This window comes from Doryrhamphus excisus, chromosome 18 (assembly GCF_030265055.1).
Source record: "Doryrhamphus excisus isolate RoL2022-K1 chromosome 18, RoL_Dexc_1.0, whole genome shotgun sequence".
Classification (NCBI taxonomy): domain Eukaryota; kingdom Metazoa; phylum Chordata; class Actinopteri; order Syngnathiformes; family Syngnathidae; genus Doryrhamphus; species Doryrhamphus excisus.
The window spans coordinates 15,847,544-15,864,036 of record NC_080483.1 but is presented as its reverse complement, the minus strand read 5'-3'; the positions used below and the strand labels follow the sequence as shown (position 1 = coordinate 15,864,036).

Genomic DNA, 16,493 nt, shown 5'->3' with positions numbered 1-16,493 from the left:
CCATTTACGCATATACCGGATATAAATCCGATATATGCGTAAAACGGACATTTTCCGGTATACACATATAACGGATTTCGCTTATATCGGACAAAACCAGTGGGAACAATTGAATCCGATATATCCGAGGTTTACTATATTTATTGAAGTCTTAGCACAGTGTAAGTCACACTAGGTTCTCTATATATATGTGGTTATGTGTGTGTGTGTGTGTGTTCTGCCAACCAGACTCTCCGAACAGGAAGTTGCCTCACTTTCTGACCTCTGTTATTATTACTATTTCCAGGAAAAGACCTATAGAAACACAACTTCCTATCAGAACCCTTAGCTGTAATGCATTGGATTATGGGTAAAAGTGTGATGTGTTGAAGTTAAAATGCCCATTTTATTGTGTGCAACAAAAAAAAAAAAAAAAAAAAGTGCGTCCCCCTTTTGTGAACATTCAGTGTGTGTGTGTGTGTTGCTCCACCTCCTCTGAACAACAGATTTTGGGCTAATAGGGCAGCTGCTGGTCCCCCCCCCACACAACTCCTCCTCCCCTAAGACCCTGCGATCCTTCCACCCCAGCTCCCTTCCAAAAAAATAAAGCCCAGGAGGACGCCTGTTGTTTTCAACTTGTTATTGATGCGCCCGTGAATGGAAAAGTTGAAACTGCTGCTAACGGGAAAGTCACTTTATCCACTCCTTTTTTTTCCTTTAAGGAGCAAATACGATATATTACTAGTTTCCCGAGATGATACAAATACTTTGCTTATAACAATATGTGTTACAGTAAACCTCGGATATATCGGATTCAATTGTTCCCACTGGTTTTGTCCGATATAAGCGAAATCCGTTATATGCGTATACCGGAAAATGTCCGTTATACGCATATATCGGATTTATATCCGGTATTTATATCCGTCGTATAGCGGCCTGTCACGATTCGGCGAATCATAGCGCCACGATGCGGCCATCCGATATATGCGAGAAAAAATTTAATGGAAATGCATTGGAACGGGACTGGAGATTTTGTCCGAAATAGGCGAAATCCGTTATAAAAAATCCGATATATGCAATGAATTTTTATTGGAAATGCATTACAGAAAAATCGGTTCTTTTTTATCTGTCCGTTGTGAGCGAATTTCCGATATATCCGAGTCCGATATATCCGAGGTTTACTGTATAATATACAGTGTCGGATATTGGCTTTTACGCCAATGGTGTCCAACTGTCAATTTCCGATTCCGTTATCAACCGATATCGATATCGATAATAACACACATCTGTTTCTTGAGTAAAATTGTTCTAAACTAACAATAATCTAAAATGAATAAAGTTGTTTTGTTGATAGTTATATATTACATATTTCATATAAACATACATTTGTGTGAAAGATTTAATGTATTTTTTAGTTAAAGAGTTTTCGTTTAAAAAAACATGAATTTGCTGATTATTATTTTGATTGATAACTTTTAAGTTTTTATTTTATTGCATTAAAAGTACTTGTTATAACTGTATGGTTTTTTGGTACTGCTTTGTGCTCTATATAGCTTAAGTGGGATCAATAACGTTCATATTTTAGCTATCTGATCAAATACATTGTTTTCGATGTGTGTGAATGTATAAAGAAAAGACATTAACGTTAATTTCTTTGTAGAAATTAAATTAAATTAATGATATGAAGTGCATTCAACTTACAGCGCAGCCTTGCCACATCCAATATGGCGGCAATGTTGTTCTGAATTATTTCTTGGTAGTGTCTTGTCTGTGGTTAGCTACTTATTACGTTTATCGAAAGATTAGTAGGTGGAAAGTTAGCCCCGCCCTTATTTCTATGCAGCTGGTAAGTTCATTGAGTTATTATACGGCTAGCGATACTGCTATACGGCTAGCGATACTGCTATAAGGCTAGCGAAGTGTTACTTCATCTATTTGGCAATTTTGCACCATTGGTGCTGAAAGCTCCATATCTGCTTGCGTTGTAAGGACATAACCGATACGGATGTCGACTGATATCACCTTTTAATGTCGATATCAGGTGGATAATATCGACTATCCCGATTAATTAAAGATTATTTTTTGTAAACAAGCACACATACAGTACATATATATATATATATATATATATATATATATATATATATATATATATATATATATATATACGTATAGAAAGTACATACATAACATGAAAAACATAATCTTAATGATTTCAAAATTTGCATATAGCATTTTATAACCCACTAAAAACAAACTTTTTTTGTCCCAACTAAGACTGCGACTAACGATTATTTCCTTAGTCGATCGATCTCAAGCTTGCTCTATCGATTAATCAAGTAATCGCTGAGGTTTTGGATGGACCATATCAATAGGATATTAATAGCACATTTACATTTTTTTTAAGTAAAAAAAAAAATTAATCCAAAATAGATTAATTGTATAATTGATTACCGTATTTTCTGGACTAAAAGTCGCTCCGGAGTATAAGTCGTACAAGACCAAAAATGCATAATTAGGTAGAAAAATAACATACATAAGTCGCACTGGAGTATAAGTCGCATTTTTTGCGGGTAATTTATTTTAACTACTTGACCAAAACAGACATTACGTCCTCTTGGAAGGCAAGTTCTAACAATAAAATAATTTGTTTATGTAACATAAACACTTTTTTCATTTATAAGTCGCTCTGGAGTATAAGTCACAGGAACAGCCAACCTATGAAAAAAAAGTGCGACTTATAGTCCGGAAAATCCGGTAGTTATCGATTAGTCCATTCATTGTTGCAATTCTAGCCCCCGATTATTGCTGGCTATTGCATAATACACAAACATCTTCCATTTCTATAAGTGAGCTCATAGCCATGTTTCAATACGCTCAATCACACGTTCACGTTGTCATTTTGATGGGTTAGTGTTTGTTTGCGCTTATGCGTGTAACCAGAGCCAATGAGTAAGCCATGCAACACATGGTAGCACCCCCCCCCCCCACCCTACCCCCCTACTACGCAGGCAAAAGCCTCATAAACACGCGGTACTTACGCGCAGGCTTCCCTATAAAAAAAAAAAAAAAGCCCCTCCACTTCATTAGGAAAGTAAACACAAGTGCTGTCTGAAGTGGCTAATTAGAGACTAATTACTCCCCGCTCGTTACTAATGCAAATTAGATTACGCTGCTTAACTTCCTCGTGTCCACAACACTGCTGTTAATTGAGGCCTTTTGAAATTAAATTACCCGCTAATTAGCATATCAAAACCATTAAGTCTGCGCAACAAGGAGGAGGCGGGAAAGGGGGGGAAAAAAAAAAAACAACAACAAATGCCAAGTTTTGTTAATGAGTTTTGCTAATTGAATATGTACGCTCAATCCAAGGGGCTTGTGCCAGGAAAACCTTTTCATTTGATGTGTGTGTGTGTGTGTGTGTGCATGTGTGTGTGTTTATGTGTGTTGGATGGATGGATGCTGCCAAACGGCGAAAGCATGCATCATACAAGAAGCGTACAATTAAAGCAACCAAACACTTTGTCGCTTCCTTTTCTGAGTGGGAGACGCCACCGAGATGAGATGGATATGCATCTCAAGAGGGGGGGGGGCATCTTGTGACTCTGTGTGTGTGTGTGTGTGTGTGTGTGTATGTGAGCGCGGGGTTAGTGTTTGTCCAGGATACCAAACGTCTTTGAAGTAAAGAACTTGCAGCTCTCGTAAAGTCCCCAGGCCCCCCCCCTGCTAGCTCTTTTTTCTGCATCTCACGCCTTGACAATACCTTTGCAGCTTAACACACACACACACACACACACACACACACACATATATACACACACATTTTTACAGCCACTAGCAGGTGAACGCCACAATCTTCCATTCAAGCTGGATCTGATTTCCTCTCTTTTTCCCCTTTGTGGATTACAAATAGTGAGTAAGTTTTCCTGCTTGTGAATAAGCGAATAACACACACACACACACACACACACACAGATATATATTTTATAGTGACTATTAGCTGCTTTAATGTGAAGATCCATCAGTGCCTTGTAATGTAAAACCATCATAAATAAAGTGTCTCTGCAAGCAAAGTGCATGAAAGGCCCCGTTCAGCTTGTCCCGTATGAAAGTTCCATCCTTCCAAAACTTCTCATCTCGTTATTCTATAAAAGCGCATGACAAATTCTAAGAGGGCACGGTACAAATGCACATGTGCAAAAAAAAAAAAAAAAAATTGATAATTAGATGTAAAGATATTATAATTCCTTTAACGGGATGCAGAGAAACTGCTGCTCAACAATATTTGCCCTAATTGCGACAATTATCATATTAACCAGTTAGCATTTGAGTAAGTTGATAAAAAAAAAAAAAAAATTGATTATTCGTCTGTTTCTTTTCGGAGTTTCTTAATCAAAATCTAACATCCTTGAAAAATTAATTTGAAGCCATTTCTTATCAGTTAATTAAATCGGGTTGGAAGTCGTCGTCTTTTTTTTTTTTCTGGTGCGGCATGATTAGAACGGTTCTGTTCTCCTCTGTTCAGGCACCATGACGTTGGAAGGGGGGAACTTTTCACTGTCTCATCAAACATTCACCAGCACAAGAATAGGACTTCTTTGAAGGGCCCGCCACCGCCGACGTCTTCTTTTTTTTTTTTTTTTTTTTCTTTTCCTCTCCTTCTTCCGAACCTCCGCCGTGCTGATAAATTGTGCTGCACCCAATAGATCTTTCTTTCTCGTTAACACATTCTCATTAACGGACAGAGAAAGCAAAAAGAGAGGAGGAGGGGAACAGAAAAGGGGACAGCGGGGGGGAGTCAAAGGAGGAGGAACAAGAAGGGGAGGGGGGGTAAGGTAGGGGAACCAATGGCAGCAATAAAGCCATGTTTGACTATACAAGAGGGATGGGCATAATAATAAATTGATTGATTCATTGATTGAGGTAAAGCGAATTGCAATACTAGGCTGCAACCAGCAGAGGCGCTAATTTACCGAAGGCAGCATTAGTCAACCTAATAGGATTTAACATTAAATTCACAAAAATTAAACAAAAAAAAATTAAAATTAAAATTAAAAAAATTAAAAAAATATGATAATATGAGGACTATATTTACATAGCAAATGCTGACCTGTGGCATGAACTGTCATTTAAATTTCTTTGATAACAAGAGGCAAATCCCCGACCCTCACCCTCACAATTTAGTGTTGTTTGCTAATGTACTTTAATATTCTTCAAACACACAAGTAGTTATTTCCAAATAAAAACATCTTCTGATATCCATAAAAAATTAAATTAAATTAAAAAAATTAAATTCACATTTTACTGTACAATATAGATGGTTATAATTGATTGTCAGCTGCGAGAAAATTGAGTGCACTACACGGCTACAACCAGCGGGGGTGCTATTCATTCCGTGTCAACTTCCTCGCTGTCGAAATAAGAACAGCATGACGGCTCTGGAACAATGACTATCGGACGCCGGCATAGAAACAGGAGTTCATTAAAATTAATATCATCTCATTAAAAATAATAAGTTCAAAGCATGTTAATATATAGAAATCTAGACTCAGCACAGGTAGAGCGCTGCTTCGTGGAAATCACGGAAATAGATTGTCTTCTTGTATACCCTTACTCGATTTTCTGCCTCCGAAACTGCTCATCAGAGGGTGACTTCACCTAAGAAAACGAGTTTTCTATTTCTGGAGGAATACTAATTATAAAAGCTCTGCCCCTGGGAAAGGAAAGCCCCTCTTGAAGAAAAGAGAGAGCGAGAGAACGAAAGAGAGAGAGAGAGAGAAGTCCGTTCAGTGGCGGTGCCATCACAGCAATATAAGTTTGTCTCTCTCTACTTCAGCGATCAGCAGAGCAGAACCGAACAGATACAGCAAGCTCGGCTCATCTGTCCATCCCGGCCTCCTCGGGGGAAGGATCAGGAGGAGGAGGAGGAGGAGGAGGAGAAAGTGGAGGGTGCGTGAAGAGCAGAAGAAGAGAGAGGAATCAGTAGGAAAGAGAGGAATATGGAATATTTCTATGATTGGATCATCAGTGGAATGATTATGCGACCCCCGGTGAAATTTCAAGATGTCGTCAACCAATCAGTTCGCTGCCTCGGGGTGGAAGTGTGCGGACTTCCATCTGTCCCCCATTTTTCTTCACTCTTCTGGGCCGTCTTTGGTCCAGCTGCCCTCCATGGGAGACCAGAGAATTCTCAAAGCCACAATTACCGCACACAACTATCAATTTCCCCTTCAATTAACCCTGTGGGATTTTTGGAAAGGGGGGGGGCAAGGGGATGACACATTCCAATTTTTGGGAGGGGGCTATAGAGAGACAATTCCTCTCCCCTTTCTGCATCATTCCTCCCTCCCGGGTGTAGCCGCGTATATTTGGACAGGGAATTACGCCTCAACGGGATGAACTTGACCCCTTGACTGAAGGTCATGACCTATTTTACTTTATTTTGCTTTTATTTTATTGTACTTTGTATTCTTATCTTCAGTCTCTTCTTCCTGATATGTAGACCACCTTCAATCCTGCTAGTCACTAGTCTGCACCCTGGATTATGTTGGCGACTACTCAGGCCTTGGAAAGACAATGTAAAGCTGCCGCAGCGCATTGCAGATTGGGGCCTGCATGCAGATTAGGGCCTATATCCAGATTAGGGCCTATACGCAGATTAGCGCCTATATGCAGATTCGGTCCTATATGCAGATTAGGGCCTATACGCAGATTAGAGCCTATACGCAGATTAGGGCCTATACGCAGATTAGAGCCTATATGTAGATTAGGGCCTGTGTGCAGATTAGGGCCTATGTGCAGATTAGGGCCTATATGCAGATTAGGGCCTATACGCAGATTAGGGCCTATATGCAGATTAGGACCTATATGCAGATTAGGGCCTATACGCAGATTAGGGCCTATACGCAGATTAGGGTCTATATGCAGATTAGGGCCTATATGTAGATTAGGGCCTATATGGGGATTAGGGCCTATATGCAGATTCGGTCCAATGTGCAGATTAGGGCCTATGTGCAGATTAGGGCCTATGTACAGATTAGGGCCTATATGCAAATTAGGGCCTGTATGTAGATTAGGGCCTATGTGCAGATTAGGGCCTATGTGCAGATTAGGACCTATACGCAGATTAGGGCCTATACGCAGATTAGGGCCTATACGCAGATTCGGTCCTATACACAGATTAGGGCCTATACGCAGATTAGGGCCTATACGCAGATTCGGTCCTATACACAGATTAGGGCCTATGTGTAGATTAGGGCCTATATGCAGATTAGGGCCTACACGCAGATTAGGGTCTATATGCAGATTCGGTCCTATATGCAGATTAGGGCCTATACGGAGATTAGGGCCTATACGCAGATTAGGGCCTATGTGCAGATTAGGGCCTATATGCAGATTAGGGCCTATATGCAGATTCGGTCCTATATGCAGATTCGTTCCTATATGCAGATTAGGGCCTATGTGCAGATTAGGGCCTATGTGCAGATTAGGGCCTATACGCAGATTAGGGCCTATGTGCAGATTAGGGCCTATATGCAGATTAGGGCCTATACGCAAATTAGGGCCTGTATGTAGATTAGGGCCTATGTGCAGATTAGGGCCTATACGCAGATTAGGGCCTATATGCAGATTAGGGCCTATATGCAGATTAAGGCCTATGTGCAGATTAGGCCCTATACGCAGATTAGGGCCTATATGCAGATTAGGGCCTATACGCAGATTAGGGTCTATGTGCAGATTAGGGTCTATACGCAGATTAGGGCCTACATGCAGATTAGGGCCTATACGCGGATTAGGGCCTATACGCAGATTAGGGCCAAAATGCAGATTAGGGCCTATATGCAGACTAGGGCCTATATGCAGGTTAGGGCCTATATGCAGGTTAGGGCCTATATGTAGATTAGGGCCTATATGCAGATTAGGGCCTATATGCAGGTTAGGTCCTATATGCTGATTAGGGCCTATATGCAGGTTAGGGCCTATATGCAGATTAGGGCCTATGTGCAGATTAGGGCCTATACAGTAGCTTCCACTGCGGCAGCTCTGACCTTCACTAGCCAATAGCAGCCTTTCAACATCGCTTTCCTCTCTTATTTACTCAATCAAAAGTTGAAATCCAACAGGGGATGTGATGCGGATAATGTGTTTTTACTCTACAGCGACTAGTTATTTTGTGTTAGCATCTAATTTATTTCAGGGACAAGAAGATGCAGTGACAAAAATGTTCATTCAGCGAGCGCAGCATTCACACCATTCAGCATATTTTGTGACTTTTTCTATGGCCGCATGAAAGGATACACAACTCTATGAGCTTACACATCAAGACAAATGAGAGATGTATTAACGAACGGCGGAGCAAAAATATTTAGTTAACAAATAGATAGGAATGCGTTTGAAATGCCTCCTCCCTTTTGAATGGCTCCGTTGTGTCACACTCTCTCAAGGTTCTGATTGATTGACATTGCGCGCATTCTTGTACATCACTGCCACAGAATGAAATGATTGCTATTGAGCAAATGTTGGAAGTAAACTGTGATGACAGGCAGGATGTAATGAAGAGGCTGAGAGACGCCGTAATTAGAGACAACAGGAAACAACAAGCAGGAATGGGATAGAGCGGAAGTGGGAGACGGAAAAGGTTTTTAACATCGGGAGCCATGAACATGGGAAAAACTGATTATAGAAAAACTGCTGGTTTGCTGCACACAAAATCAAAAGATGCATTAACAATAATAATGTGCAGTTTTACCTACAACCATCAAGAAAATAACCTTTGTTTCCTCTCCTCACAACCCCAAACCAACAAACCAGTGAAGAAGCCTTCAAAGCCCAACAACACACACACACACACACTTTCACAGTCTTCCCTGCTTAAGAACATGAGAGCTGTCTCTAATTCACAGGCTGGCAAAGCTGCCCTGGACAGCAATCTTGATCTAGCAGGATTAGGATACTTTTACTTCCCCGAGAGCCAAAGTGGGAACACGGGGGAGAGGAATAAGGTCGGGAAGGAAGGAGTCTGAGGCAGATGCATGTGTGGATGTGCGCTGAAATCCTTGTAAAAATGTCACCAAAGAACCGGTGACACCGAAATGCTTACGATAATTCATGCTCAGGTTTGATTTGTCATAAAGGTAACGACTAGTAACTGTAACTATGTGAGTAGTAGTAACAGTTACTATGGTACCGATTATGTCATTGTATGGTCATATCGCCTCGTACTTTGGTACGTGACATAAATAAAATTTTAAAAATTAAAAAAAAAATTTTTTTAAATTGAAACTATATTAGGAAAGCAGGAAGTGAACAAATGTAACAGTTACTGATTGTAAAAGTACCAGATGGAGGGGTAGGATTTAATAACTTCTTTTGGACATGTGGAACTGTGAACTGATTATGTGATGCATTCAATTGCAATCTGATGTTCAAATACAGTAAACCTCGGATATATCGGATTCAATTGTTCCCACTGGTTTTGTCCGATATAAGCGAAATCCATTATATGCGTATACCGGAAAATGTCCGTTTTACGCATATATCGGATTTATATCCGGTATATGCGTAAATCGGATTTTATCCATTATAAAAAGGCACTTCCTTGACTATGTTTCCAATGTACCTGGACGCGCAGGCAACGCTGCAAACGACGTCGTATAGCGGCCTGTCACGATTCGGCGAATCGGAGCGCCACGATGCGGCCATCCGATATATGCGAGGGAAATTTCATGGAAATGCATTGGAACGGGACTGGAGATTTTGTCCGAAATAGGCGAAATCTGTTATAAAAAAATCCGATATATGCAATGAATTTTTATTGGAAATGCATTACAGAAAAATCGGTTCTTTTTTATCTGTCCGTTGTGAGCGAATTTCCGATATATCCGAGTCCGATATATCCGAGGTTTACTGTACAACCATTACCATTAACATTACCATGATACAGCTCTAAAACGCTTGAATTGCACAGGTGTACCTAATGAATAGGGGAATGATCACTCTTCCTTCCATTGCGCTGAGGAAGAGAGGGCACGGGGGCAAGAAAGGAGCAAAAGAGGAGTAGGAGAAGGAGGAGGAAAATGGGCAACGGAGGGTGTTAGGGAGGAGGGGGATTACACAATTATGCAGATAACAGCTGGGAATAATCTAGTGGCAGATGTCTCTCGGCCAACAATGCCCACCGCACACAGACGCCGGCGTAGAAGCGCATGCACACCAAAACCAGTTTCAGTTTCAACGCCTGGTAGAGAAGAACAACAAAAAAAATGAACAGACCAAACCAACAGATCTCAATCCGACCTCTGATGGCAGATGAAATCATATTCAAGAGGAATAAAACTGATTTGGAAAACTGATGACCTGTTTGCTCTTTCTTCTCCATCACATCTGCATGAAAAGAGAACTTAAAGGAATTCTAGGGAATTCTGTCCAGGGTGGAAAGAAAGGTGAAAGGTTACACAGTGATTGACAGTTAATTGGATGTGCACACACACACACACACACACACAACAGCATCCTCTTGACTCACTACTCAGTCTATGGAAGCTGCACCCCTACCGGGTGACATCTGCCCCCGGTGTCCAAGTGTTTTTTATCTTTATCTAAGATTTCCGAAAAAAAAAAAACATTTATGGAAAACTCAAAATTCCATTCAGTGGAGGAAAAAGCAAAGGGCGGTCCAGTCGCATGTCAGAATCTGTCAATCCGTCAAGCCTATTGTGATTTAGTGGAACAGCGGCTAACAGCTAGTCCTGTCAAGGGATGGATCATCCCGCACGGCGCCTCACATGCTAATAGCTTAAGTCGGCATCCCGTGTCCCCTCCCCCGGAACTAATACCACAAATACTAATACCATAAAAGAGGCCCCGGCATCACTTTCGCTTGCGTTCGCCAACATCCCGATACTTGACGGATTAGAAAACATAATGATATGCGTTTAAGTGGTTATTACCTCATTGGTCCACCGTGGCGAGGAACAGAGGCACGGGCGAGCTAACAACTACGGCGCACAAATATGATTCATATTCGAATCAAATCATACAAGTTGAATAATAAGTGGAATTCCGCACTTGGCTCATCAATACGGTCATCACTCGCAAGTGCGCACTCGAGATAACCGATAACGTATCGCTTGAAGAAACTCATAATGCTGCGAGATGCGCACTTCCCAGCTGTCACCCGCCCGTCAACGCCGTCCGTTTGAATAGACATGAAAGCGGCACAAAGTTGAGTCACGCTGTTGTTTCCGAGCGACGCTTTCCCACCGATTCTGTTCCCTCGGTCCTCCGCTCGATTGACGGCCGCCCCGTCAAGTCTGTCGCCGCACTTTAGAAAAACACCGACGGCTCTCTGATGAAGCGCTTACAAAAAGGTCATAGGGTGTGTAGGCGAGGGAAGGGAAGGGAAGGGAGTCGGGACGGAGTGAAGGAAAATCCATAACACAAATAAAGCTGTCAAGAGTTAGCACGAGACTCGATGACCAATGAGGGATTTTTCATCGAGATGCTTCCATTGAACAACTGACTAAACAAAAGCGCAGTTTCTCATGGTTATCTTGTTAGCTTTAGGCCGTTGCCCACACAAACATGGATGTTATTCGGAAAAACAAGCTTTCCGGATTATTCTTTTGTTTTTTTTACTGTTCTGACTGTGAAATTCAGCTGTTAGGGTTAGGGTTAGGGTTAGGGTTAGGGTTAGGGTTAGGGTTAGGGTTAGGGTTAGGGTTAGGGACAGATCACATCTGTCATAGCCATTTATTCCAATTTGCCACTGATCTTGTCTGGAAATGACGAGCCTCGAAATTCTGATTCTCGGAGTTAAGAATTGTAGCACCACCTGTTGCTTTGCATCGCAATGTGTGTAATGACCAAAAAAAGCCATCTTGCAAGTGACAACTTGTTAGCATTGAGTTACTCTGTAAATTGCCAATAGGAAACCTGCACTTCCACATGTGAACTTTAACCTTTTATAGTTCACAGTGAACGACAAATGACACCGATGGTTTAGTTGCGGAAGAGGACTCAGCATCTTCTGACTTCATGATCCTGACCGACTCCTCGGTCGGCCCAACTTGAAAAGCTCCTACCGCCGCCGCCTGACTTTCCGATCCGCTCTCATTCCTGCAGACTTCACACACTGACAGAACCCCCCCACCCCACGCACTCAAAACCTACCCCCACCCCCTTCAGCTTCTTCGGCTCTTTGCTCCAACCATGCCCTCAGGTGCCAAATGCACCCTGGAGAGGCTGATCTAATGCTTCCTCGGCTGTAATGACCCACGCCTAAAGAAACTCTTGGACTCTTCTAGCAGCCTTTTCACTCGTATGTTCTATCGTCCTTTCTGTCCCCACATTTCCCTTTTCAACAACCCTCCCCCCCACCACCGCCGCCGCCACCGCCACCTGCACCCGCTCATAGGAAACAGTCCCTTCCGCTTCAAACTGTTGGGTCACTCCTTCCCACATCCATCAGCTCTTAATGGGGTTGGCGTTCGATGGGAATACACTGAAAAAGACTCAAAAATGCTCTTCCTTGTAAGATATTAGGATAAATCAAAGATGTTCGGGACACGGGACACTTTAAACAAAGGGAACGCAACAGCAGCGCACACGTCGCTCACAGGTGGCCGGTCTATTTTGGATGCATCTTTCATGCTTTCATCCTCGATTCGCTCTGCTGCAACTTTACAGTAGGACACGCCTGCTTCATGACCCATCAGGAAAACACATCTCATCTTTGGAAAATGTGTAGGGATTTATTATATGCACACACACACACACACACACACACACACACATGTAATAAGGATTCAGCTCTACTTCTTCTAAATAACAAGCTCAATTAGAACCACATGCACAATCAGACGGCCGTTTCTCCACGCCGTCAATCACTCCAATATAGTACAACCTGTGTGAGCATTCTCTTCATTTTCTGCTTTTTATGTATTCGTTTATCACTAATTGTAGTCCATTTTATTTTCTATCCTTGGGACAAGGCTCAGATATTGAATGAAGTGTATTTTTTTAATATATGCTGTTGAAAGTGACATGTTTTTTTGGAAGGATTTAACTGAAAAATGTCAGTTTCAGGGTCGACGCTTGAAATGATTCCATTTATTTTCACCGGCTCGCACAGGAACATTTGTTTTTTTTACTCTCCGCCAGCCTCTCTGACAATTTGACCATTTGTGTTTTTCTAGCAGGTAAGTGGCCCCATGAAATAAAAACACTACTACGGTATCTATCGGCCATCAAAGCCTATATAACGGTGTCATATGCAGGTGCTCTTCAACATCACTTTGCATCCAAAAGCCCACTCAGACTTGTGGGTTTAGCACCATGCATTACGGACACAAATGACTTCAAATAGTGTCCATTTTCACTGGAGCAGCACAGGTGAATGATAAGAAAAAAGCACTTATATTCTCCACATACATTCAGCAGGCCTTATGAAGGTTAGAGGACGCTCTGAGTGACTTTATGGACCAACACAATCATGTCGGTAGCTTTTAATCTGGAGGTTTTTTTTTTTTTTTTAAAGAGATTCATTGCAATTATTACCCGTCTCTAGACCCTTTCACACAATCACATTTCACACACTCGACTATGACTTAATGTCAGAATCAAACACACACACACACACACACATGCGACCGATTGTTGGAGAGTCTCGGACTGATGGAGATGCGTCCCAGCAGTGCATGACAAATAAAACAGGACATGGATAAGACACAGCTATCGGAATGGAAGCGGGAAGAGCAAAGAAGAAGAAGAAGTGTGGAGGTATCTGTGAGGTTTCGGACGTGAGGTGAAAAAGGAGAGACAGTCATCGGGCATTCTGCACAAACTTTTTATGCCTTCTCACAAATAACTATGAAATATATTAATATCACAAAAAGGTTATAATTTTGATGTTTGTTTTGTTTTTTTAACTCATAGATATGATTAATTTTGACTAAGAAAATTACCTTACATGCACTAAAATATAATAAGTGTTTAAAAAGCCACCTGATTGAGAAGGACAGAACTGAAAATATGCATTATAAATAATTTTTTTGTTATAAAAAAACCCAAATATTCGGCACTTGAAGGTTTCTGGCATTTTTTTTAAATATCTGAAGTAATTTCTTTTGATGGATTAATGAATAAATTTGACATTATTCTAACTTTTAACTCATTCATGTATAAGAAGGCATGCACTTGACAGCAATCATCTGCATTTTTTTTTTTCCACCAGGGTTGTCACCTTGTACAAAGTACCTGTCTGACACCACAAACGTGACAAGGTCATAAAGCGTGATTGAGAGTTGTTTTTTTTTTCTTTTCCTATTGAATCTTCTTTTAAAGTGCAATCATGGTGGAAGAAAATGTCAGCAAAGGAGGATGGAGGGGAAGGAAAAAACAGGGGGAGGGGAGGGGAATGGGGGGGGGACATGGAGGGCATAGTAAATAAAATTAATAATGACAAATGTCCCTGAGCCCATCAATCAAGTGGCAATGATGCTGGTGTCAGGTTGGACAACACAAGCGCACACTACAAGCCGCAGCAATTTACTGTCATTTCTTCTTTTCTTTTACTTTGAATGATGGGGAATATGTGAGAAGAACTCATCGTTAATATGGGGATTTCAACTGTGGGATATCATGAGTGGGTTCACATCAATGAGGTTAAATTCACTTCAAATTATAATAAGGAATTCAGTTTTGAAGACAAAAAAATAGAACAAAATAATAATAAAACTAAATGTGCTATATAAAAATATATTTTTAAATAATAAATCCAGAAATACACCTTTTTAAATATATTTTAACGTCAAAGTAAAACCTTTTTCCTCAATAAAAGGACGCATACAAATACACCGGAATTGTTTCAACTAAGTCCAGAAGCAACTTTGCTTCATGTTCACACTTTAAAAAAAAAATAAAAATCTTAATTCGGATCAAATCATCACTTTAAAAACCCAGTGTGATGTCACACAAGGCGGTTGAAATTTCAAAAAGTCAAAACGGTTTGAAAAGAAGGTATTGTTCCCTGACCTTTTGACTAGAGAGCTTTTTTTTTCTCTCTTCTCTTTTAGACAATGACTTTTTTATCATCAGCGAGGGGTGCGCTGTTTTTAAAACCTTGTACGACTAAAACCTTGTTCAACGACGAGGAAGACCTAATAAAAATAACTTTCTTTAAAAAAAAAACAACTTTAATAAAATTGAATTTTTAATCGGATTTGTAAATAATGGAAAAAGTCGAGCGCCCTGCACTATTAATCCTCATTTAAATGTACAAATTATAAATAAACACATACGAAATAGCTTTAAAGCTGTGTCAGTACGTTTTTAAATCCGCTTATGTGTTTTCTTTTGCCGAAAAGAATGAAAAGTCTACTTTTAGAGAGTATTTTTTTTTACAGGTGACCGTGATGGACGACAAGTCGGTGCGTAAAAGTGGTCCCATCGGAGGCAGCCACATGGTTCGAAGCGGTTTAAAGTTGCCAAACGTGGTGGAAAAGTAGTGAAAGTTACACGTTACCACAGCGTGGACGGCAGAAAAAGAGAAGGTGTGAGTGTTGCCGCGTGTATTTGTGCATGAACCTGTTCTCTTGTGTTGGGAAGAAGTCAACTTTTACGCCAGTGGTTGGAGCATGTGGGCAGCCCGGCTCCGGCTCCTCTCGGCCCCCCGCGCGTCCACTCGCTGTCTCGGCGACAAAAACGCCACACACGCCGGTGGGAGATACACTCAAAAAAAAAACTTGAAAAATATTACCAAAAAGGGAATAAAAAAAAGTGTAAAGACACAGAAGTTCGGCGCAGTGTCGAGAAAGAAGCGAAGACGACAAAGCGTGCTCGTTAGTTAGTCCTCTCCTTCTTGTTGTTCGCTTCTTTTGTGCGCCTCTGGAGTCAAGTCACAACAATTGTGCCGCTCAAAGTCTGCCACGCTGTGCGCAACTTCAGCCTTGTTTGCCGGCGTTTCGCCTCTCCTGCTATCTCTTCGACAGCGAAAAAGAAGAAACCTTTTTGAAAAAAATTCTTTTTCAGCGCCACAAACTTGTCCACCGCTGCTCCGCTCTTTTTTGGCATCCACTCTGACGCTTCCTCGCTGGAAATCAGCCTTGAATCACCAGGGCAGCGTGTGTGTGTGTCAGTGTGTGTGTGTGTGTCAGTGTGTGTATTGTGTGTGTGTGTGTGCTGAACAGGGACAGTTTGTGCGCTACCGTAATGCCTCTAAAGCAGGTGCGCCTTTTCAAAGCTGCACTACAATAGGAAAACAGCGCCTCTTTCTCCTTCACTTCAGATCATCAGGACTTGATGTCTCTTTAGGAGAATATTTTACAGTTTTGTCTTCAGTTGTTTAATAATCACTTCATCATTTTAGTGGGACTCTACCATTATTTTATGGTAGGGTAAAATGGAAGAATCTTTACTGACTGTTGAGACCCTTTTTTTCCATAAACATAGAAACAATAAAGTACTTGTGTCTGACTATCTCACCTTCTTGGCCCTTAAATAATAATAATAATAAT

General features: G+C 41.2%; 1 protein-coding gene across 3 annotated transcripts in view; it reads right to left on the bottom strand.

Moving 5' to 3' along the window:
• The window catches only part of foxp4 (forkhead box P4), a 122,677-nt gene extending 106,547 nt beyond the window's left edge, over positions 1-16,130 (bottom strand). For all 3 annotated transcript variants that reach the window (XM_058055815.1, XM_058055817.1, XM_058055816.1), the window contains exon 1: positions 15,565-16,130. The gene's annotated coding sequence lies outside the window, so the exon portion shown is untranslated. The remainder of the gene's footprint in view (positions 1-15,564) is intronic.
• Between the last annotated feature and the right edge of the window lie 363 nt (positions 16,131-16,493).